Genomic DNA, 25219 nt, shown 5'->3' with positions numbered 1-25219 from the left:
GACTCAATACGGGGTGGTTTGCCAGTGCCTTCCCCAGTCATTACCGTTTACCCCCCAGCAAGCTGGGTACTCATTTTACCGACCTCAGAAGGATGGAAGGCTGAGTCAACCTTGAGCCGGCTGCTGGGATCGAACTCTCAGCCTCATGGGCAAAGCTTTCAGACGGCTACCTTACCACTCTGCGCCACAAGAGGCTCTTTGTTGGTCATATCACCCGATAAATGTTTAACAAATTTTTAAAATATATTAAATATATTAAATATATTCCATTCAGGAAACCCTTCCAGGCCCTGAAGAACCCCAGGGTTTTATGAAACCCAAGTTGAGAAAGCCTGATTTAGGGCTTGAAAGTGAATGAAAGTGAATGAAACTGAGAAAGAGATGGGGTGCCAAACTCAAGAAAGGGACTGATATGAAAAAGCATTACATGCAAATATGAGTTTTAAAAAACTTATCGGGTGTAGTTGAAACAGAATGGATGCTGAAGGTAAGGGCATTCTGGGAAGAAAGTGCCACAGTGGGAAATTGATGGGGAGAAGAAAGAACTGAGAGAAGATTAGAGCAAGATGGGACACAGACAAAAATAAAGGTGGAGGGGGAGAAAAGCGTGGCAAGCTTTGTAATCTAGAATAAGGAGCTGCTAATGCATATGTCAAAGGAAAGAATAAAATAAGCCAATTATGTGGCTGGAGTGGTGGTAGTCAAAAAAGAATAAGGCCAGTAGCAGAATGAAAACAATAAAAGAGCCAGTAATGAAAAAAAATGTTTTAATGATTTTAGAGTTTGAATACTTTTACAGTGATGGTACGCTGCCTTGCGTGTGTTGATGTATGTAAATGTTTGTACTCCTTTTTCCTGAAAAGGGCCCAAGGAGCATACATTAACATGTATTCACAGATATACAAATAATATGTATCAAACCATATTTAAAACTCTTGGACAGCTCCACAGAGATAGATCACTGACATAAAAACCAAACAACGCAACATTGCTGGGCAGTGTGGGAAAATCTTCCAGAAGCCCACCTAAACCTCACTGTGTCCTAGGACTTCCTAAAGGTTAACTGGTAAGGAAATCTGTTTCAGTGCAGTGGGGCCACTGCAGGTATGGCCCATGAGTGTACCAAAGCATGTGATACAGTCCTGAAATCAGGAATAGCCAATAAGAAAAGAGAGAGCTGAGGTTTTTGTATTCTGCTTTTTACTACCTGAAAGAGTCCCAAAGTGGCTTACAATCGCCTTGCCTTCCTCTCCGTGCAACATGCACTCTGTGAGGGAGGTGGAGCTGAGAGAGCTCTGAGAAAACTGGCCCAAGATCACCCAGCTGGCTGCATGTGGAGGAGTTATTTCCTTTCTGGTTACATGGGAGGAACATACAGTTAGGAAGCAAATAACTCAGAGATTGGAGGATTTAGATGCCCAATGCCTTAGCCTCAGCAATTACAAATGTATGCTGTCTGTGGCACTGGGATGCATTGCCAAAATACAAATGTATGCCCCCATATTTAAAAATATTAGATGATCCGTCAACTAAAAGGCACAATTTGACATCTTTCCCTCGAATGTAGTGAAGGGTCGATTCTTACCATTTCCCTTAGAGGAAAGATGGTGCTTTCATGGATGTAGAGTGCCAGATACTCTGGCCCATATACAATTCTCAGAATATCGCCAGTCCCTCTTGGACTATCTTAAGAAATGTAAATTGGGCTTAATGAGAAATTTGCTCTAAGCAAGGTGGGGAATGAGGAGAATTCAACGCATATTGTGAAGATAGCCATGTTTCTGTAAGAATTTTCTAGAGAATTTTTTTTTGTATATGACTCAAGTAGCAACCAAATAATTTAGAGATGTAGTTGATTTAAAAGCTGGCACTCTGTATAATGTATTTCTATACGTATATTCCACTGTTTCACTACTGAATCTAGTAATGATGTCAATAAAGGTGTTCTGCTGGGATCATGTGGAGGAGTGTGGAATCAAACCCAGCTCTCCAGATTAGAGGCCCCGGTTCTTAACCACAACATCAAACTGCGGGTAGTGGTGTCATCCCGGAGGCTCGTATAGGGTGCTATGGGTCAAGTATGGGGTCCCAACTTTTGGAGGGCCTTAAAGGTAAGAACCAAAAACTTAAATTCAGTTTTGTTATCTGCCTTTTGACCCAGGATTAAAGTGTAATCTCTAACTGCAGACCCAAGCCATTGTTTTAAAGAAAGACCTTGATGCTTCCTTAACGGCTGTAAAATTCTGAAGAGGGACTAGAGAAATATTATGTATGAATAAATATAGAAATTGTGCCCATAAACAAACAAGCAGCCAGCAAGGATGCCCCTGAGCGGCCGTAATAGGTTCACAGTGGCTTGCTCCAGTCAAAATGCAAATGGTTGCTGTTTTCACTAATTGAAGTTTCCGTGTTATCTTTTAAAGCAATACTTCTTAGACTATATGGCAGCAGTAAAGTCATAAGGTTACAATAGCAGGAATCAGCATGGCTAGACTGGTTGAGTCTTTAAAAAAAGGATGTTTTCAAAATGCTTTGTTCAAGGAATTGTGCTTGATATGCTCATTCAGCAGCAAAAACAGAAGAGATGTACAAAATTAAAAATGAATAAACCAACAAGAAGAACATTGCAGTAAACAAATGAAATAAAAATAACCCGAGAGAGAGTCCCAGACTAATGGAGAGGGGAAACTGGATTTTATAGACATTGAAGGAGCAAGAGGGTCATCTTAAAAAAAATAAGCTAAGAATCTGAAGTTAGAGAGGGTCATAATGATGCCCAGGTTGTGCTCCTGGGTGGAAGGGCAGAAAATGAGACTGCAATAAAGCAGCATTTGGGAACTCTTAATTAGGCTGGGTTCTTCTAAAAGGTCAGCTGGCTGTGGTACATTCTGGATTGTCCAGTGCTTATTGATTATCTGCTTTTTGTGGAAGGAGAAGAGTACACCATTTGCAGATTCCTCCTCCTCCTCCTCTTCTCTCCCGTTAACTTTGACTTGTGCCCACACATTGATCCCCCCCCCCAATTTTGCAATTGTCAAGTGATTACCAGATTGCTTCAGCTAACAATAAGAAGGAAGGAAGCTCTGAAAATGAGCAAGGTTGGGCATGAATACATTCCACTTAACTAACACACTAAATCTGAGCCCAGACCCAATTAGAATAGTAAACTGTATCTCTGCATTTTGCTTAGCAACAGTTGCCAAGGACAATCCGTATGATAACATGAAGAACAAAGCTCACTGCCTTCGGGTGTTATAGTACTTTTTGCTTGGGAGGTTTTGTGCTTCAAACAGATGACAATTGCTGCAGCACATCAGTGACTGGCTGACAGAAAATGCATTTCTGTGCAGGGGTGGAAGAACCATTTTGGTTATGTATTAAGTGAAGCACAATCTCATCGAATACCTGGCTGAGCATTTTTAGTTGCTGTGGTGTGTATGTGTGACTGCAGTGACAGACTTCTGTTGTTATTAGACATCTGGTGACAAGGTAGAAAATTCTGCAGTTAAGTACAATTCTATTTGGCTGATTTCTCAATGAAGGCCAGTTCACATAACAGTAAAGTAGTAAAGCTCTTCTTGGGCTGTGCAACTTGAGCCTGCACAGCCAATGGGGTGGAGAACTGGTTGCATGTTTATAGAAAATTAGAATTTCAAGACTATAATCTTCCTTACAGCCTAGCTCATGATGTGTAACAAACTTTTGATTCAAACACAAAGCCTTATACCTTCAGCTTCAATGTTACAGTCTGGGGGAAAATAATTTGATGTTGCTGAGTGTATTAGTTGGCTTGGCAGGGATTGAAATGTGTTAGAGGCAGCACAGTTCAAAATGATTTTGCTCTGGACAGCAAATGACTGCAAGAGTTGTAAACTGATAAAATCATCCTTAAAGATTTGTTTTAAAAGTACATGAACAGCAAAGACCTTTTTGGTCTACGGTTTTGGTCTTTCGCCTGCTGAACATCAAGGAAGGAGCTTGCTCTTGGGAGAAGAGGAAGTGTGCGTGCCCATGAAAGCTCATACCAGGAATAAAATTTAGTTGGTCTTAAAGGTGCCCCTTCTGCTGCTTCAGACCAACACGGCTACCCACTTGAATCTAGCATTTTTGATGGCATCAGTGTTGACACTGTAAGGTAGTTAGGTAGTTTTGCCCAGTTATTGTTGGGTCAATGGAGGATTTGAGAATTCTCTTATGATTCCCCCCCCCCAATGATGCTGTACCAATTAGGTATTATTTTCCTTTCATATTCCAGGCTGTCACTATTATTGGTTTCTCTGTTGACCTTGAGAGAATCTTTTAACTACATATATGTTGAGCAAGTTATATTCAAATAGTCCATCCATATAAGTAATCGAGAGAGAGTGGGACAAATACTATCCTGTTGCAAATTCCTTGTTCCAAAAAATAAAATTACCCTGGGAAAAGTTACACCATAAGCCCAAAACTTCCCAGTACATACTAGGAGTCACCTCAAAGTCAGCAGAGGATTATGAAGTATCACGTAATGCTGGAATAGTTACTTCAGACAAAATAGTTTCAGGAAGGTTTTGTCTGGTGTCAAGTTGATCACCTCTACTACATTCAAGTTGGTTGGTGTTGGTCTGAAGCAGCAGAACAAATTTAGAATCCAGGAGCACCTTTAAGACCAACAAGTGAGGTGTATGTTTATTCTTCAAACTGTTAATTCTATTGTCACTCTAATATGTCTCTGATTACAACGCAGTTCACTATAGATGCATAATATTTTAAATTGCTTAATATGGAAATTGATGGTAAATGGGACACAGCTATAAGCTATTATATTTTGAAATATTATTAGACACATAGAATCATAGAGTTGGAAGGGGCCAGACAGGCCATTTAGTCCAACCTCCTGCTCAACGCAGGATCAGCCTAAAGGATCCAGGATATTTATCTGTCCAGCTGCTGCTTGAAGACTGTCAGTGAAGGGGAGCTCACCACTAGGCTTGTGCGATTCGGCTGCTTCGGCGGCCGTTCCCTCCGGGCGCAGCCAGTGCTGCGCCGCGCCGCGGGAGGGAGGGCGGTGCCGGCAGTGGCGTGACAGCGGGCGCAACCATGCAGGCGCAGAATTCCGCGGCTGCATGGTTGTGCCCGCTGTCACGCCGCTGCCGGCACCGACCTCCGCGGCGCAGCACTGGCTGCCCCCGGAGGGAACGGCCACCGAAGCGGCCGAATCGCACAACCCTACTCACCACTGCCTTAGGCAGTCAATTCCACTGCTGAATTACTCTGACTCTGATTATTCTTTGAAAGGATACCAGATGTATTTGACAATTTTTCCGCCTCTTTTATTCATCAGCATAGAATGATGATAGGTGTTCATTTTTGGTGATTGCATTAAGTATGTTTAGTAAGTAATTAAAAATGTGGATGATCTGCTTTTGAAAAAAAATAAAAGCTTGAGCCTCTTGTGGCGCAGAATGGTAAGTGGCAAAAATGCTGTCTGAAGCTGTCTGCCCATGAGGTTGGGAGTTCGATCCCAGCAGCTGGCTCAAGGTTGACTCAGATTTCCATCCTTCCGAGGTCGATAAAATGAGTACCCAGCTTGCTGGGGGTAAAACAGTAATGACTGGGGAAGGCACTGGCAAACCACCCCGTATTGAGTCTGCCATGAAAACGCTGGAGGGCGTCACCCCAAGGGTCAGACATGACTCGTTGCTTGCACAGGGGATTTACCTTTAAAAGCTTTAAATGACTGCTCCCTCCACACTTGTTCTGATTTTATACAGCTAAAATGTAAATACAGGAATTTTTAAAGAAGTCTAATGAATTTCTTTAATTGTCCCAGACCAAGAAGAAAGGAAAAGGTGCCTTCAGGAAGGCAGTGCAAACCAATGGGGTGTTCAGAGCTACAGATAATATGCTACCTTGCCCCCCCCCCCAGTAGTTCATCAAGATCAGCCTTTTTCAACCTTTTGACTTTGGAGGAACCCTTGAAATAATTTTTCAGACTTTAAGGAGCCCTGTAAGTGATGCCAGCTGGCCATGTCCCCACCACATCCCCAGAAGTGACATCACTACTTTAGCCCTCATTTTTCTCGCTCCCCTTTGCCTTTACTACTACTAAGGTGGCTCTAGCTCATATAGGACAGAAAGTAAGACCTCCCCCCCCCATACCATGCCACTTTAGAGCTCCTGAATGCAGAAATATAAAAGGTCAAGTACATAAATGTGTATGACATATACAACCTCATTTGAGATATTATCTTGAGATATAGGCATCACTGAGGACATTGGTGTATCATGTCTCTGTCTTCTTTTTTTCTCACCCTTCTACCAACTGAGACAATCTAGTTTAATTAGCATATCAGTTTGGTACCATAGCAGCTGAGTTCAGCTTTAGATGTCTTAAATTTTGCATATTTTTGACATAATCCACATATCTAGTAGTTGGCTGTTTTTCCCCCCAGTGAGGTAATTCTGCCTGAGGAGCTGATATAAAAATGAGTCTATAAGATCGCCATGTAAATAAGATAGGCAGCATCTTTAACAATAGAAGTAGCAATCATAACAGTACTTAGATGCTTTAAGTAAAAAATGAGTCTGCTTGAGTTTATTGGATCAACAACCACTTTAGCTTCCTCTTGTCTCTTCACCCCCTCAAGATCAGTTACACAGTGGTTTACTGAAGGAAATAGAAATGTGCATGGCCGACTTTGTGCCAAGAATAGTAGGATTTGGCTTTCTAGTTCAGAGTCTGAGGATTCTGAGCAACCCGGCATTGATATCTAAGAACTGATATCTAAGAATCAAAATGATGGAATCTGTGTTCCACTGAGGCAGAAATGAGAGGTTTTAAAGATAAAAAATCTAGTACTACTGGCGTATTATTCTTCCTTGTAGCACAGTCCATATTTCTCCACTTTAATTAATATGTAACTTTAATCAATTTATCTACTGGAAAAGAAAATAAGAAATTGCTGCTTGAGATTCATGACAGGCTTCAGGCCTTTTTGACACAAGGTGAAATATTTAAATGACACGTCCCTATCTTTGATCCTTGGGCTGGACACTTTATTACAATTCTGCCTAGTCCTGTGGCTTGGAACCCAGACTTTATGCTAGCTGGATGAACGGATTTCCAAATAGCCTTCCATGCTTCTCAGAATAAGAAAGTCTGCTGCTTTCTGCTGCTACAACAAAATGCTAGCACATCTGTGTGATAAAGTTATGATTGCATCCACTTTGAAGGACCATGTTCCAAGGCTATAAATCTTTCATGTCTTTAATGTCCGTGCACTTTTCTGAAGGCCATTCCGTTTGCCTGAGTTTGAATAGCGGTGGCAACTGAAGACAAAGGGTGGTTCACATGAGACCTTTGCTAAAGGGTAATTCTTCTAGCTGTTAAAGTTTCTGCATATTTCAATTGCTCTGCATAACTGTCAGTGGAGAGAGGCCCTGATTCAAATCAGGAAGAGCCTCTACATCACAGGTATACTGGAATGCAGGAATTCTTTGACTGTGCCTAGTCTGGGTTACTAACCTCAGTTTAGGGGACAGCATGGGATACTTGCTTCAAGCAAAGAAGTGCCTAGTAATATAAGGCAGGCAGTGAAGGTCATCTCTGTATTGGTTGGCCTGTCTGACAGCTTCTATGGCGTCTGGTTGTCATGGCACAGAGTATGCTTGCGTGCTCAAGATTACCCTGTCTCCTGGATACAGGTTTGGCTGGTCTGGATTTTCACTTGTTCTCCTCTTCAGTGTCTTGTTTTAGGCTTTTAAAGGGAAGGGGCCTGTGAATGGAACTAGGAATTCTTGGGGTCTGTTCAGACCATTTGTGATTGTGAATGTATCCTGGATTTTTACACCTCAACCAGGCTTGTGAAAGCAGGTTTGGACCACAGCATCAATAAATATTGAAATGCAATGGGTTTCATATGGAATTTCATATGGAATAAGAAGGAAAGATGGGTTAGCTAGCATTCACTCCTCATCTGATTTTCCATTGAAGTTTAGGTTGTATGTGAGAGAGACATCTCAACTGGTTCACACTGGGGGGGGGGGGTCTCCCTCACTTTAAATCTCATCAAAATACCTGGGAGCCCTGAATGTCTCTTAAACATACCTAGTTGCAGTTGAGTTTGGAGGATCTCTTAACATCAAGCTATGCCTATTGCAATTTTCTGCAACCTTCAGTCTTGTAAGATGATGCTACATGTACCATTGAGATGGTGGCCACTCAGACAACTGATCAGAACTCCCCTTAGCACATTGAGACTCTACATCCCTGCTCACTGCTCCCAGTGACTGTAGAGGAAGGTATGGAGGCTTACTATAGGATAGGTCTAATCCACGTGATGAATATATCCAAAAATTAACTGCGCAAGAAGATGATCTATTGCTGCAAGGAAGCCATTTTTGGCAGCAGGGATAAGAATGCTTGTTGAGTCCCTTGGTGTTTTCTAGTTTCCATGGCAACCAGAGCTGTCTAGTAGTTGGTCTCTTTAAATGGGTGTCTCTTCAGTCGGATTTACTGTATCATTTTCATTTTTGTATAGCAGTGCAGCTTGTCCATCTCAATTTCTTTCATGGCAATTTGGTGTACTGTTTCTAAATTTGTATTGTTGCCTCCCTAGCTGTCTCATGAAATTGCTGCCTCCTACCCAAATTGGTGGCAATAACTCTTCAATCTTCTGCCAGTCTCTGTATATGAAAAATGGGGGGAATTGACTTGATTATTTTTCTCCCATTCTCAGTTTCTGTTGTCAAATCTAATGCTTCCCACCTGAAGTGAGAAAGATTGTTTGTGTCTCTTTCTGGACACATACCTTTTTCTCCAGAAATGTACTTATTTTAGGCCACTGTTCCTGGCCAGCCAACTCGTGGTAGTTAACAACAATTCATAAACAATAAAAATGCAGTAATAATTAAACAATAGACATTACAGAAATCCAGTCTGGAGATGACCATTGCATGGATCACTGTGGCCAGTTATTCCTGGGACATTAGTAGCCTCGCTTGGCATAGGTGGAAGAATGCTAGCTGGCCTACTCTAGTGACATGCACCTCTATAGAAAGTGAGGTGTTAAAAGGTCATGGCCAGGTTCCTGGCCGATTACGAGATCTCCAATTGTACTCCATCCAGAATGGGCAAACACGCTTCCTCCTAGTCTTGCCCTTTCCTACCAAACCATAGGACCTCCATCTTGGAGGGGTTGAGTTTCAGCTGGCTTTGCCTGAGGCAAGCTGTCACACCTTCCAAACAACTGGAATAAAGATTCTATTAGTAGCAGCAGATTGACAAAAGTGGTGTATGTGTGTGTGTGTGTGTGTATGTGTGTATATATTTGCTATCATATTCCAATCTATATGCTGGGATATCATGGCTGAGCCTCGTATCTTCTTTCTTTCTTTATTTATTTTTATTTATTTATTTAGATGTATATACTGCCCTCCCCGAAGGCTCTTTGATACTTAATACTGAAAGCCCTGTATTGTTGATGTTAATGTGAATTTTGGAAAGTAGCAAATGTGATATCAATATTTTAAGAAGTGTTCCATAGGGAATAATAGGCCAGTTAGCCTAATATCCAGTAAATTATAAATTACTACAAACTATTATTAAAGATAGTTATTAAGCACTTTGAGGAATAAAACCAGCTGAGAAAAAAATAAGCATGAGTTCTGCAAAAGGAATCCTGCTTCATGAAACTTTTGGAGTTCTTTGAGCAGGTTAACAAGCATGTAGAAATGAGTGATCTGATAGACATTTTGTACCTGGACTTCCAAAAGGATTTTGTCAAGAAAGCTTGCCAAAGACTGTGAGTAAGCTTTAGTGGTCACAGGAAGAGAATGATTCCTCTTGGTTTAACAATAGAAAATAGATTATATGATTAAATGGATGGTTCTCAAAATGTGGGTAAATGTGGGTTCTCTGCATGGGGCAGTTAACAGGGGTTAATATACCACATTTTCAGTGAGTCCTATTTGCTTCCATTAGTCTCCAAAGGGCCGTTAATATAGAATTCTTACTGTAGTTCAGATTTATGTAGCATCTTTATAGAAAATGGAAGTCTGAACTTATTACTTCCAAACTCAGCATTTTCCCTGGGAAATGGCAGGAATTATCCATTTTGTTTTTTATTTTGAAAGGAAAAAATAAGCTTCTGCTATAAACAGCTTAGAATATTGACCTTCATATAGTCCAAGCACTATTGTTTGTGCATATGTGCAGATTTTTCCGAGGAAATCATGGGTTGGAATGCAACCGTGGAAGCTCGCAATATTACATAGTCAATAGTTGTAGGAATACATTGAAATTTAACAAACAAAAATTAAGGGCCAAACTTGATATGACAAGGCTCATCTAAAGTCGGGTGAGAGAGGTTAATTTTGACAACAAAGAGTGGATGTAGATGAGAGAAGCTTGATACCTCTCCCTCACCTTGTTGCACTTAAGACATTAATACAGATCCATGAGTGGCTATTAGCCACAGTGTATAGATGGAACACTCTGTCTTGGTTAGTGATGCTCTGTGTTCTTGGTGCTTGGGGAGGGGGAACACTGGGAGGGCTTCTGCTGTTCTGGCCCTGCCAACTACTGACAAACTTACCTTTCTTTTCTTTTTTAATGTATTGCTGCAACATTCTATATTTTAAGTTTTAAAGCCTTCTTATTATTGGATCTCTCTGACTTTTCTCCCATTAAGTGTTCACTTCCTCTATGTATTAGCTTCATTTATACGTTGCCTTTCTTCCCAATAAGGATGCACATAGCCTTACATTGCAGATTCCTGCAAATTCTTTTTATCTTTGTACCTGCAAGGTAAGTTAGGCTGTGAGAATGACTGGCCCAAGGTCACACAGCAAACTTCCATGGCAGGGTGGGGATTTGAGCTTGGGTCTTCTAGGTCCTAATTCTGGCCTTCTACATCCTTAAATACAACTAAATGCACACTTAAAATAACATTCATTGTCAAAACCACCATCAGATGCAGAGTTAAATAATAAATAAACATATCAAAGAAATACAAAACTGTGTGGCACTTGACAGCAGTGGTTTGCATTTCTGGCATTTTCAAATATCTGTAATCCGCTGGAAGCAGTATAAATAATTGGTTAAGGTCTAAGTGGGAGGAGAAAGGGGCGGCACCCCCACGCACCGCCAAACACAGTGCTGCCAAACTACCTCTGCATGTTTCCTGCCTTTAAAACCTTGCTGCATCAAGATGTGCCCAGGACACTTCCTGCCATTACACACATACACACAGAGACATAGAGAGCCATGCTCACATCTCACTCTACTTACATTCCACTCCCCTGCTATATCACACTTTTACCTCTACAGAAAGCCCTGTCAGTGTCATCCCCCATACATCTTACAGACCTCTTTCTACGCCTTCTCTTTGTGCAAGTACTATCTCTCTGGACTTTGTTTCTCCCTTCCACCGTCTGGCCCTGGGGGAACGCGCCTGCCAATGCCAGGGCATGCTGGGCCCTAGGACCCCTCCCGGCCCTTTCACTTGCTCTCCCTTTTATGCCCTTATTCCCCTCCATCTCGTGCTGCCTTCCACCCTCACTTCTCCACTCATTCTTTCACTCACCCCTGCTTCTCCCTTCCACCCTTTGGCCCTGGAGGAACGCACCTGCAGATGCCAGGGCCTGCTGGGCCCTAGGACCTCTCCCCACCCCTTCATGTATTCTCCATCTTCTGCCCTCACTCCTCTCTGTTTCATGCTACCTTCCACCCTCTCTTCTCCAATCACTCTTTCACTCACCCCTACTTCTCCCTTCTACCCCCTCTGCACTCTTCCCTTCTTCTCTCCCCGTGCCACAAACACACTACCAGACAAGACACTCTCCCATCAACCCTTTCTAGCACCTGTTGTATTTACAAGTACAACAGGCTTTAAATCTAGTTTATTACATAAAGTGCACTAATTCAACATATTAAAAACAGTCATCATAATTTAAAAACACCACATTTCTAACTATACATGAACTAGACAAACATAGAATGAACCAAATGTGTTTTGACCCCGAAAGCTTTTGATACACGTAGGAATGCAATGGTGATTGAGAGCTGGGCAAACACAAAGAGTGGTAGTCTCTGGAAGTGCATATTTTAGAAGGTGGGCTCCAAATCAGATAGCTTTATATTAGAGCCAGTTTGGAGTAGTGGTTAGGAGTGCGGACTTCTAATCTGGCATGCCAGGTTCGATTCTGCACTCCCCCACATGCAGCCAGCTGGGTGACCTTGGGCTTGCCACAGCACTGATAAAACTGTTCTAACCGAGCAGTGATATCAGAGCTCTCTCAGCCTCACCCACCTCACAGGGTGTCTGTTGTGGGAAGAGGAAAGGGAAGGCGACTGTAAGCCGCTTTGAGCCTCCTTCGGGTAGGGAAAAGCGACATATAAGAACCAACTCCTCTTCCTCTTCCTCTTCCTCTTCTAAGACTAGTTGGAGCAGCACCTAACAGATTTTTCTTTGCCACCCAGCAAGCCTTTTGATGAGTGCATTCCTCACAATAATTTGACCACTAAGGAAGACCCTTCAGGGTAAAAACGCATTCAGTCCATTCTGTGTTGGTTTATTTCATGTGTAGTTAGAAATGTGATGTTTTAAAATTATGATGACTATGTTTTTAATTTGTTGAACTAGTATATTTTATGTAATAGATATTTGAAAATTTTTAAAATTATTTTTGCTGCTTAACCTTTGGGTTCCTAACTTTTCTGGTTAGGTTGGGTTTTGGTTCCCCTTTTTGGTTTTGCACTGCATTTTTGGCATAACAATTGTCATCAGTCTTTACAAACCATTCGTTAATCAAATACCACATTCAAGATTCATACAAAATTAGGTTAAAATGTGGTTTACAAGTATAAAATTTCACTCTCTTTCTGCCTCTCCCACTGTCACCATTTCTTTCTCTCTCTCTCTGTCTTTGCTCCGCCACGTCTTTTTCCACTTCTTTATCTTATCGCTATTTTCTCTGTTTCTCTTTCTGCCTACCCTCCCCCCAACCCTCTCCTGTCCACCTAGCCAGGAAAGCCAGTATAGTGCATTGGCTAAGAGCAGCAGACTTTGCTCTAAAGAACTGGGTTAGATTCCTCAGTCTTCCACACGAAGCCCACTGGGTGGCCTTGGGTCAGTCACAGTTCTCTCAGAGCTCTCTCAGCCTTGCCTTCCTTACAAGTTGTCTGTTGTGGGGAGAGGAAGGGAAGGCCACTTGGAGACTCCTTAGGAGAAGCAGAGTATAAAAACCAACTCTTTTTCTTCTTCCTCTCACTCATGGCAACACTAATGCCTCAACCTGCTATCTGCTTGCTGGCAGCTTCTCTCCCTCATGGCAGTGGTGGTGACATAGACTCTCCTGGCCACTTACTCACCCACTGCCCCCCATAGGAATAGTGGTGATTCTCCCAGATGGCTGCCCACTCCCCCCTTCAGAGAAACTGCAGTGGTGGCTTGCCTGCCTACCACGCAACTATTGGACAGCTTGCCTGCCTTCCAGGTGGCAGCGTTGATCCTTCATGACAATAGCATAGCCAGCCAGACACCCACCTAACAGTGTCTCCCCAGATAAAGTGATGACTCTACAGCCTGTGTGGCAGCTTCCCTCCCTCAATGGCAACAGGGCCAGCAGCTCTCCTGGCTGCCTCTAGGTGTGTAGCCTCAGCCCTGGGGCAGACAAAGCTTGCTTGGAGGGCTGATTTAAACTCCTCAGTGTACTTCTAAAATATCTTCAGATTTTTATGCAAACCTGGGGGGATGTTTTCCCCCACCCCAAGTTTGCAGAAACAGTTGTTTTGTTTCCGAGTGACCCTGATTCACAGATTTTGATATCTGAAGATAGGGCCACACTTCAGTGTTAGAATATATCTTGTTTTCATATTCCTGAGAGTCATTAACCATCTTGCATTGATACCTGGCTCCTTTCCTTGAATCACAGCTGAGGATGCTGGCAGTTTTGTTTCCAAAACAGTCTCTCCCTCTACCTCACTTTCTCATTTTAATTATCACACCTGTATTATTTTATATAATACACATTTCTTTTGTTCTTTTTCCATAACTCAGATCCCCTCCTTCTCTAAACTGAAATTTGTTCCCCTAAGAAGTGCATCGTTTGACCTGTGATTTTTTTTTACCTCGCAAAGGCCCACTATGCATGGGGGGGGGGGATAGCGCACATTCGGCGTGGAATGGTGGCGACTAAAATCACCGATAATGCATGGAGCCGGCTGCAACTGGCCGCAGATTCGGTGCATACTGCCGAAAAAGCTGTGTTAGCGAAACGCGGAAGAAAGCGCAGCTTCCGGGTGACCGGGGCACAACCAGAAGCGGCACCGGGGTCGCCGCGTGCATAATCGGTTACTCTGGGTTTTGCCACCATTGGGTCCCGTCACGTGCATAAGCGGTTTGCTTCGCTTCTTCCCCCTCCGCGTTTTCCAAGTGACCCAAAATAGCTGTTTTGGCAGCAGTGCATAATGGGCCAAAAGGATGATCTTGTGGGTGGTTCCTAACCCTATTGCTGATTTATCTTTGGTAAGCCATGTTTACAAAACGGTTGCTGACTCACTGGGAGACGGACCCATCATTGAAGAATGGCTGTCACAGGCTGCACTATCTTTTGCTACCACACTATTCGAATAATTTTATGAAAAGAAAGCTGAATCGCAATTGACTTAATCTGCATTTACTTTGTGCCCTACATTATGCACACCGTGAGTAGGCTGACCCAGGGCATCTTTTTAGAGTTGAAAAGGTGTAAAAATCAAGTTAAGTGTCAAATAGCTGTGCTTTGCAAAGGAGAAGGCTAATTAGATCTCTGTCGGAAAAACTAGATGCTTAGCACTGCCAATCTTCTGGGCTGGTGTTGTTGCTAAGGTTACCTTCAGTGGGATTGTATGTGATGACTGCCAGCTAAACGGCTTAACTGGCATAAAATTACAATATGTTGCCCATGGATTCTCTGCCTATGTACAGCAAAGAGTGTTTGTTTCATACTTCCTTGTTCAATTAGTCTTTCATGCTGGCTATGTACAGCTTGAGAGCTGGCTTGGTGTAGTGGCGGCTTCAAATCTGGAGACTTGTGTTCGATTCCCTGCTCCCACCCATGAAGCTCTGCTGGGTGACCTTGGGCTGGTCACAGCTCTCTAAACTCTCCCAGCCCTACCTACCTCACAGGGTGACTGATGTGGAAAGAGGAAGGGCTGTCGATTGTAAGCCGCTTGGAGACTACATCAGGTAGTAAAAAAGTAACGTGCAAAAACTGGCTCTTCTTCTTATCACCGCTCAGATCTGGCCTACCAGGATAGGCTGTATAAATTCAAATTAATTTAATTTAATTTAATTTAAGTTAGTATTCCTCACTATGTATGAGGATTAGCTGGCCAGTGGGCTCCTGGTCATTGCAGTATTGTCCTTACTAAACAATGCTTGCCCACTAAACAAAGGTAAAATCAAGTTTGTACCGTTGTGAGAAACAGAAGGATTATGGTTCATCTTAAAAGTTGACACGTATGTAGTAATATTGCAGGAGATGGCAGTCCCTTCTTAGTGCTCTTCGTCGCTGCATTTTATTCCTCTGAGAATAGACTATTTTTGCAGCTGAGTTTTCATTATTTAATTGATTCTAGGTGACCAAAACACTAAAACATTTTTGAGACTACCATCATTAGGCAAGGGCGAAGTAATTCAGGATCTTTAAGCAAGCTATGTGAAATAAAAAGTCTGTTCTTCTTAAATCAAATGTCCTGTTTCCTGAAATTTGTACATACTTAATTATTTTTTTTCTTAACTTCTAATTGCTTTTCAGAAAGAAGAGCCAGAGATTCTTTTTTTCCGATAAATGAAATATATAAATTAGATACTGCTAACTTTATAGAAAGCTTTCTTTCTCCTGAGGTTATCATTCTGCAAATAAAACAAGTACAATGAGATTGGAACTTAAAATACGTTTTCATGGTCAAATAGTTTTTATATCACAAACATAGTTGGATTGAACAGGTGATTAAAGCAAACCATTTATTAACTAGGCTAATTTCTACAAAGTTTTGCAAGCTTTCATCCACAATCAGATGAACTTATGGTGGGTTTGCTAGTGATTCTGAAGCTATGTCAGATGAAATCCATCTTCCTCAGAAGAACCTGCTGAGGCAGAAGTACATTATTTTAATGTATATCCCGCATTTCTCCCCAATGGGGGCTCATTATATAGATCCTTCTCTTTCCATCATTTCGCCCTTACTACTGTCCTGTGAAGGAGATGAGGCTGAGATTGCATGACTGACTCCAACTCACCCAGCAAGCTTTTGTGTCAGAATGGGGTTTTCAGTTGGGTCTCTTGTATCCTTGTCTGGCAGCCTGACCACTGTACCACATTATCTCTTTTTTCATTTCAGTTTTAAGTGGGCACACATCTAGCCCAGACAGCAGTGCTCTGTATCTCATTTGAATCTCATCTTTCCTCCAGGGAGTTTAGGGAAAGATACCTAGGGCTCCCTCCCCCCACCATTTTATCCTTCCAACAGTTTTGTGAAGCAGGTTAGGCTGAAAGATAGCCACTGTCTCATGATCACTCAATGAGCTTCATTACTGGGCAGGGACTGGATCATGGGGCTCACCGGTGAATTCAATTCAGTGCAACACACTGATTCTTAATTTTCTATATTTTTCTATGCACTACTTAGCTATATTTTAAGAAAAAGGTGGGCATTAGTTTTCCTGTGCAAAGTAGTGTGCTATCAGAATGCATGTTGTCAGAGGATTTTTATCTGGAGAGCTTTTATAATTTGTATAAGAACAATTCTCGGTTTTATATACTGGGTATTATTCAGGGGAGACTAGTAAGGTTTAGATCTTGACTGAGGGATGAGGGAAGGCATGTGGAACTTCTTTTTGGGCTTCACACACAAAACATAAACAGAGAGAATATGAGTTATGAGCATGTTTACTCTTGCCATTTCTGAATAGCTTCCAAAATTGCCTGCATGAAGCACATTTAAAATACATTAATGTGTCAGTGAATGAAAGAATCTTGTAGGCAGGCAATATATTTGGTCCCTGGAATTCCTATGCAAACAGCAGCTGTGTGGTGGTCAGCCAAAATTGGACTGTTCTAGACTTTGGCTCATAATTGAGTAAAGTATATGATAAATGTTTATGAACACTGGAAGATACACTTTTGCTGTCCCTCGAGTAACGGGTAAGGGTGTGCATTTGGCTTCGTCTGAGCCGAAAAATACCTCATTGGTATTTCTTGGCTGTTCTTTCAGCCATGTGTGTGTGTGTGTGTATTTTCAGCTATCAAGCATATCCACTCCAGGATAATCCTGAAAAAAATAAAGATTTTTTGGAGAAAACAGGATAGCCTCAGGTAGGAGAAGAAGAGTTGGTTCTTATATGTGGTTTTTCTCTACCCAAAGGAGTCCATTCCCTCACAACAATCCTGGAAGGTAAGTGCAGCAGATAGAAGAAAAAGGAGTCTCAAAGTTGCTTACAATCGCTTTCCCTTTCCTATCTCCACAACAGATCCCCTGTGAGGTAGGTGAGGCTGAGAGAGCCCTGATATTACTGCTCAATCAGAACAGCTTTATCAGTGCTGCGGGAACCCAAGGTCACCAGCTGGCTGCATGTGGGGGAGCGCAGATTCAAACCTGGCTCGCCAGATTAGAAGTCTGTACTCCTAACCACTACATCAAGCTGATAAATGGGGCACTACCTTTAAATGCTATTCCAGGTGAAGATGTAGCTTCATGAATGCATTTAAAGGAACTGCAACATCTTTAAATGCCTTCAGCTCCATTAGCGCCTATGAGATCATCGTAGTAAATGACCCCCAGAGTTTATAATGGAGAATCTATCTGTGAGTATGTGGGGATCTGTTTTTTGAGGTAGAGGCACAAATTTTCAGCATAGCCTCTGGTGCCTCTGCTCAAAAGACAGCCCAAGTTTCAAAAAGATTGGACCAAGCTAAGTGTGAAATTTCCAAGAAGATACAGGATATTGCCCTAAGAGTAGCAATCTGGAGAGAGACAAGGGATGACACTTGAGAAGGTGCTAACTTTACTATTCTGTCTTCTTGTTGCCCCTTCAGGATCATCTTCTCTTCTTTGTACACCGGTCATTGCCTTTTCCAACAGAAACCAGAAAGTAATCACAGACAGTAGGAACTCTTTGTCCTGTATTTCATCAGGATCCTTTCCTGCCCTAGCCGTGGGCAACTTTATACTTCTGTTTTATCCACTGTATCCATGTGTATGTTTCCTTCTTAAATCCTATTTACTTCTCTGCTAACTAACTAAAATGAGTATATTAACCTCTTAGAGAAACAATGTTGTGGCTATCACCCCTTAGTGGAAACCTCTAAACACTAAAAAGTAGGTAACTTTGTTTACTGTCCTTCAGAAATCCAATAATTTCAGCCCTGCAAAGCAAATATGATTGTGCAGTGCAAAAGGAATGAGATTGGGATTAACTAATTTTTTTTTCAAATGGCTCTTCTATGATAATCCTTGAGTAGTGTAAGGGCTCTATTTAATTGCAAACAAAGAAGTTTAAAATTGTTCTAGTATACACAGTAATTTTGGAAATATGGAAAATTTAGATTATTTCAGTAATTTAAATCAAACTTTTTTTTTTGGGGGGGGGAGTCATTTTAAATTGTCAATATAAAAGACCAGGGCTTGAATTTGATTGCATTTGGATGTGTTTTTGTGATTGAAAGATTTAGCATGGAATCAGTTGCCTCATATATTCATATAGATACTTAATTTCCCATTTTACAAGTTGACTGAGTGGATTGTAATGCTTGGTTTAGCACAACTCTTTGACATTCTGTTTGATAACTCTGCTGAGTATTGAGATACTAGAATGAGACAAGTTAGTATACATATTCAGGGCAACAGCCTGCATTTCAAGGACAGACCATGACTCAGCTGCCCCCTACCATTGTGATCTGCACAATAGACACAAATAAGGACAGGAGCTACCAGGCTAATGGGAGAGTTGTGCTAGATGCCAGCTGGAGCCTAAGGAAGGTCATTCTGTACATGGCAGCTTGATAGGACTTCTTTCTTCTTATTTATTAGCTGGACTTGTATATGGGTTTCAGATTGAATGTATCAACTGCTTTACACGCTACTTTACCCAAAACCACAGAAGGTAATCAGTATGGCCCGTTATGCACAGAGTGGAAGGTCCGCATTCGGGGTGGAATGGTGGCGGCTAAAATCACCAATTATGCACGCTGCAGGTGGCAACCAAGCGCAGAGTCAACGTATGCCGCCGAAAAAGCCATGTTAGGCCTATTATGCACAGCCGCTGAAACGGCGGCATGGAGAATGCGGAGGAGGAAGAAGCAAAGCAAACCACTTACGCATGGAACGGAACGCAATGGTGGCAAAACCCAGAGTATCCGATTATGCACTTGGCTACTCCAGAGCCGCTTCTGGTTGTGCCCTGGTCCTGGGAAGCTCCACTTTCTTCCGCATCTTGCTAATGCGGCTTTTGTGGCGGCATACGTTGACTCTGCGCCCGGTTGCCACCTGCAGTGTGCATAATTGGTGATTTTAGCCGCCGCCATTCCACCCTGAATGTGGACCTTCCACTCCGTGCATAACGGGCCTGTTTGCGGTATAAGCTGGTATTTCCATGCACACTTCTTCAGATGCACTCTTTGTAAAGATAGGCTCTTCTTTACACTCGTAAAGGAGGACAGCATGTCGAGCCTCCCAAGGAAGGGAAGGAATTCCAAATAGTTGGCTTGACCACTGCTCTGCTTGGTTTTTGGAGGACACCTATCTGAAGTTAACCTAGGGCCTCTCTGGCAGATCTTGCAGAAGAAGAGTCTGAATGGGATCTCCCATGATGACTCCCAGATCGGAGCCAGAGGCCATTATTGTGCTTCAGCCCTATTGAGCAATCTTTTTAAACCATGGAGGAACCCCTGAAATAGCTTTCAGGCTTTGAGGAACTTTGGAATGCCGTCCAGAGAAGTGAGTGTGGAAGTAAGATGCTGGAACCAGACAATGAATTGATAATCTACTCCTGTTTCCATTGTGTAGAAAAGGACTAGGCCAGTAGAGCAACAGGGGAAGTAGGCTCCAGTCATGTCTACTGATGTCAGCAACCATCTGTACTTCTGGGAAAAGCCGCATAACCCCTGCGGAGCTCTCGCGTAACCCCAGGTTCCCCAGAACCCTAGTAGGGAATCCTTGCTGTAGAGGCTTTCAGGTTTTTTGCTGTTTGCTTCCATACTAGGCACTTTGAGAAAGCTGTAACAATATTCCTTTTGCACTTGGAACAGACCCTGTCATGTATCTGGTAATGCATCTCAGAATGGCATTTGCTTTGTAAGAGTGAAGGCTTGCTTTTCAGTTGGCAGGACTGCAACCTTCCCAGAGGCAGAAACTTGCCTGGAATGGTCTCCTATTATGGTTCTGCTTGTGATTTGAGGGGCCTCAAGGAGATACTTGCTTTGCATTTGCAGTTCTGGCTGAACTTGTTATGAGTCGCTGGGAGTGAAACATAGTTGGAGGCCCACTGTGCAATTGCAAAACATTTCCCTTGTTCTTAAGCCCAACAGAGATAAGCACTTACTTCAAAGACGCAGTGTTCTCAGGCAGGATGCAGTGAAGGGGAATTAATATGAGGCCAGACACCCATGGCGACAGTCCTGTTGTCATAGAGAGGTCCACCCTTCTCAGCCTCCATAGGCTAGTAGAGGCAGTTTCAGGTTCTGCCAAGATGATGGAGTAGCTTGTGTTTCCGTTCCAGTCATTGCCCTCGCAGGCAAATATCATGGGCCGCAATGCAAAACCTTACTAGGAAGAACAAAACGGCTAAATGGTATGCTTCATAGAAGAACCATTTGCGGCTATTCCTACTTGCAAGGTCTCTCTTTCAGGAACTTTTTATTCCTCTGGTCATCTTTTCCTGTCCCCCGGTTTATTTTTCTAAAGGAAGTAACTCTGACATCTTGCAGTGGACTTTTCCTTTCAAAAGTTGCCTTCCTTATGCTCTTTTCCATAAAAAGCATGACAACACTTACTGGCTGCTTACTGTTGCTAACCATAGTTAGATATAATTTAGAGAGGCGGAGTTGGAAAAAACTGACACTCATTATAGGCAATGTTACAGTAGTGCCCTAAAGCAGGGGTAGTCAACCTGTGGTCCTCCAGATGTCCATGGACTACAATTCCCATGAGCCCCTGGCAGCAAACGCTGGCAGGGGCTCATGGGAATTGTAATCCATGGACATCTGGAGGACCACAGGTTGAGTAACTCTGCCCTAAGGAATGAGACCCGTGATTCCATGTGAAGCCAGAGTGCTAAATATTGCTTCCAAAAGCAGTGCCAAACATATTGTGCAAAGGGAACATGGCACATTAGGTAGTCCTCTGTTCATCTTAATTCCAGTTTTCTCACTTTCAGGATGGTGGTGTTTGTTTGTTTTCTAGTCAGATTCATAATCAAAGAGTTACAAGAGCTATCCATACAGAATTACAAGAGAGGGGAGTCTGAGTAAAATTTACAGACTGAAGCCAAAGGGCCTCCCTCAATGCAAAGTAGCAAGGACACAGTCAGCTCCCTTGACCAAGATAGCTCTTCTGCTGCTGCATGAGCTGATAAGTGAAGAAAGTGGAAAGGAAGCTGTTAAACTCCAAGAGGGAAGAGGCAGCCTCTGTGCCTAGATGCCAAAGATTTGGGAAGGACTGGTAACAGTATGGGTACCCATGTGCAAAAGGCAATTATTTCTGCTTTATTATTTCTGTTCTTTATAACTGTGGGCAGCGTGATATAAATGAGGAATAAGCTCTGCTGTAAACTGAAGTGAAATACTCTTGGCTTGCTGCAATATATTTGGCATTACTGGCTATGGTCGATTGACCCTAATGGATCATTCAATCAGCCACTGTATTTTAGAAACCACAAGTGCTAATGGAGTTGTGCAGCATTTGACTAAAGAAACTCTACTTTCACAGCTGTAACAATTTGTTGGCTGTACACTGAACTTTGAAAAGAGGTTCTATTTTTGTATTATTCTTTTTAGGGGACACAGGCCTGTAATCTGACAGTTTAAATCAGGTGAAACTAAGAAGTGGCAACATGGTAACTATCAGCTAAGGCATGAAAGCATCTTTTTTAGTTTTCAGTGGAGTTAATGTGTCAGATAACTTCGCAAGGAAGTGAGACAGGCTGCAATAAACTAGTGACTTTGGCCATTCTCCTAGTATAAATTTTGATATTTTCATACAGAGTTGCAATAATGATGTGACATGGCCTAATTTGTTGTGAATTAGACAAAATGGTGAGGGTGGAGGGACTACTCATCAAGTTTGCAGATGACACCAAATTGGGAGGACTGGCAAATACTCCGGAAGATAGAGACAGAGTTCAACGAGATCTGAACACAATGGAAAAATGGGCAAATGAGAACAAGATGCAATTTAATAAAGATAAGTGTAAAGTTCTGCATCTGGGTCAGAAAAATGAAAAGCATGCCTACTGGATGGGGGATACGCTTCTAGGTAGCACTGTGTGTGAACGAGACCTTGGGGTACTTGTGGATTGTAAACTAAACATGAGCAGGCAGTGTGATGCAGCGGTAAAAAAGGCAAATGCCATTTTGGGCTGTATCAACAGGGGCATCACATCAAAATCACAACATGTCATAGTCTCATTGTATATGGCACTGGTCAGACCACACCTGGAGTACTGTGTGCAGTTCTGGGGGCCTCACTTCAAGAAGGACGTCGATAAAATTGAAAGGGTACAGAGGAGAGCGACGAAGATGATCTGGGGCCAAGGGACCAAGCCCTATGAAGATAGGTTTAGGGACTTGGGAATGTTCAGCCTGGAGAAAAGGAGGTTGAGAGGGGACATGATAGCCCTCTTTAAGTATTTGAAAGGTTGTCACTTGGAGGAGGGCAGGATGCTGTTTCTGCTGGCTGCAGAGGAGAGGACACGCAGTAATGGGTTTAAACTTCAAGTACAACGATATAGGCTAGATATCAGGAAAAAGTTTTTCACAGTCAGAGTAGTTCAGCAGTGGAATAGGCTGCCTAAGGAGGTGGTGAGCTCCCCCTCACTGGAAGTCTTCAAGCAAAGGTTGGATACACACTTTTCTTGGATGCTTTAGGATGCTTAGGGCTAATCCTGCGTTGAGCAGGGGGTTGGACTAGATGGCCTGTATGGCCCCTTCCAACTCTATGATTCTATGATTCTATGATAGACTTGGGTGATCATGCTATAAACATCCACTTTTGACATACTCTGGAGGCTCTGCAAACTATGGAGCTTCCCCTACCTGTGCTTTCCATTCCATCCTTATTAGAGTCAGGCACATGCAAATGTCATATAAACATGTGCAAACTTCCTGACAGTTAGGCTCAGTGGAAGAGGCTTCCTAGGGAGGTTCTCCTTCTTTGGAATTTTTTAAGCAGAGGCTAGATTGTCACCTGACAGAAATGCTGATTTTATGAACTTAGGCAGATTGTGAGTGGGTGGGCAGGAAAGGATGTGCCGGTGTTTTCCTTTTGCGGCCCTTCCTTGCAGATCCAGGGAATTGCTGATTGCCACTGTGGGATGGCAGGTGAATTTCCTCCAGGCTGGATTCTGGAGATTTTTGGTGGAGGGATCTCTTGGGCATGGGGTGGGCAGGTAGTTGTGAGTTCGTGCATTGTGCAGGACATTGGACTAGATGACCCTGGAAGTCCCTTTAAATTCTATTATTCTATAGTTAGGAAGCAGAATGTCGCTTTAGCTTTATAAGATACTTTTTATCAGTAAATGTGTTAATTTATTTCAAAGGGGAAATCCTAGTTTAATATTATGTGGGCTTCCCCCCTCATCTCATGGTGTATTTTGAGGCCCAAAGCTTGTTCTCCTAATTAAGAGCCAGTCACAGAGGTGCCAAAGCAAATGCTTTTTGTTTTTGTTGTTATTGTTACATTTTATTGTACTTTCTACACCTTTAAAAACTGCATCTGATGAGACAACTTTCTACCTGCACCATGTGGACTAAGCAATATCTCTGTCACTATTCTCTGGAACTATCCCCGGTATGATGACTGGCTTCCCAAATCGATGGCTTTCCCTCCCAGGACAATACAGTTGCCTTATTTCTAGTTGCTATGAGATATGAATTCTCTGTTAACCTGGGACTCTTCCACAGAAACAGCTGAGGGGCTCAGTGACGGCCAGTGCAGTTTATAATCACTCCTTTAAAATTCTGCATGCTTTTTAATTTGCACCTTGTAACCTTGCTGAAAGGACTTGTAATCTTGCTGAAAGAAGATTCTGTGTCCTTTCAACCTCTTACAGCTGAAGGCTTAAGAACTGATAAGTTATCTGTGAAAGGGTGAGTTTTTAAATTGATGGTCAGTGGCAACATTTGGACCAGTTGAGGCACTTGGCAACTCTATTTTTAATTAAGATATGGTAGAAATATTGCCCAACAGCTAATGTGTGCGCATGAGAAGGAGCAACAGCATTTCCAAGTGCATGTATTCCCCACCCTGTCTGCTAAATGTGCATTGACTGAGCCCACCAAGTGTACACTGCATCTTCAAAGGAGAGCAGGTCTCTCAATAATTTGGATTCTACTTTTGTCCAATAGAACACTGTTTCTCAAATTAAACCTTTTCTGGTTCTGGCTCCTTCAACTTGGCATTCACATATCTGGGCACGTAAAAGTCCTTGTGTGAAAAGTCATGTGTGTATACACTGCTCTTGGAACATGAATCTGCCAGGGGCATTAGAAAGAGGAATGGAACAAGGAATCTGTAGCCCCTCCAGTTAAAACAAAGTAGGAGCTCTTCCCAAAGTGAGGTGGAAAGAAAGGCAAGTAGAGCAAATGTAGTCAGAGCTCAGGTTAGTGTTGGTTACTTGGATTAGTTTCATACAAATGGGTAGCCGTGTTGGTCTGAAGTAGCACAATAAAATCAGAGTCCAGTAACACCTTTAGGACCAACCAAGATTTATTCAAGGCGTGAACGAAGAGTGCTTGCACTCGAAAGCTCACGCCCTGAATAAATCTTTGTTGGTCTTAAAGGTGCTACTGGACTCTGATTTTATTGGATTAGTTTCAGTTATTGAAGCATGGTGATGTGGACAAAATTGGATCATGCAACTAAATTTTAAAAAGCCATAGCTTACTAGTGTAATGAGCTTTTCTGTCTATGGCAAGTAGCTGGTTGAAGCAGTAAATTCAGGAATCCTTCTATAATTGCCCTTTATTTCTGGCTACA

General features: G+C 42.5%; 1 protein-coding gene across 6 annotated transcripts in view; it reads left to right on the top strand.

The window, feature by feature from the left end:
- The window catches only part of ACTN1 (actinin alpha 1), a 107777-nt gene that overhangs the window by 27557 nt on the left and 55001 nt on the right, over positions 1-25219 (top strand). The gene's annotated exons all lie outside the window — the stretch shown is intronic.

This window comes from Paroedura picta, chromosome 2 (assembly GCF_049243985.1).
Source record: "Paroedura picta isolate Pp20150507F chromosome 2, Ppicta_v3.0, whole genome shotgun sequence".
Lineage (NCBI taxonomy): Eukaryota > Metazoa > Chordata > Lepidosauria > Squamata > Gekkonidae > Paroedura > Paroedura picta.
The sequence above is the reverse complement of the archived record's forward strand: the minus strand, read 5'-3'. Positions and strand labels throughout refer to the sequence as shown.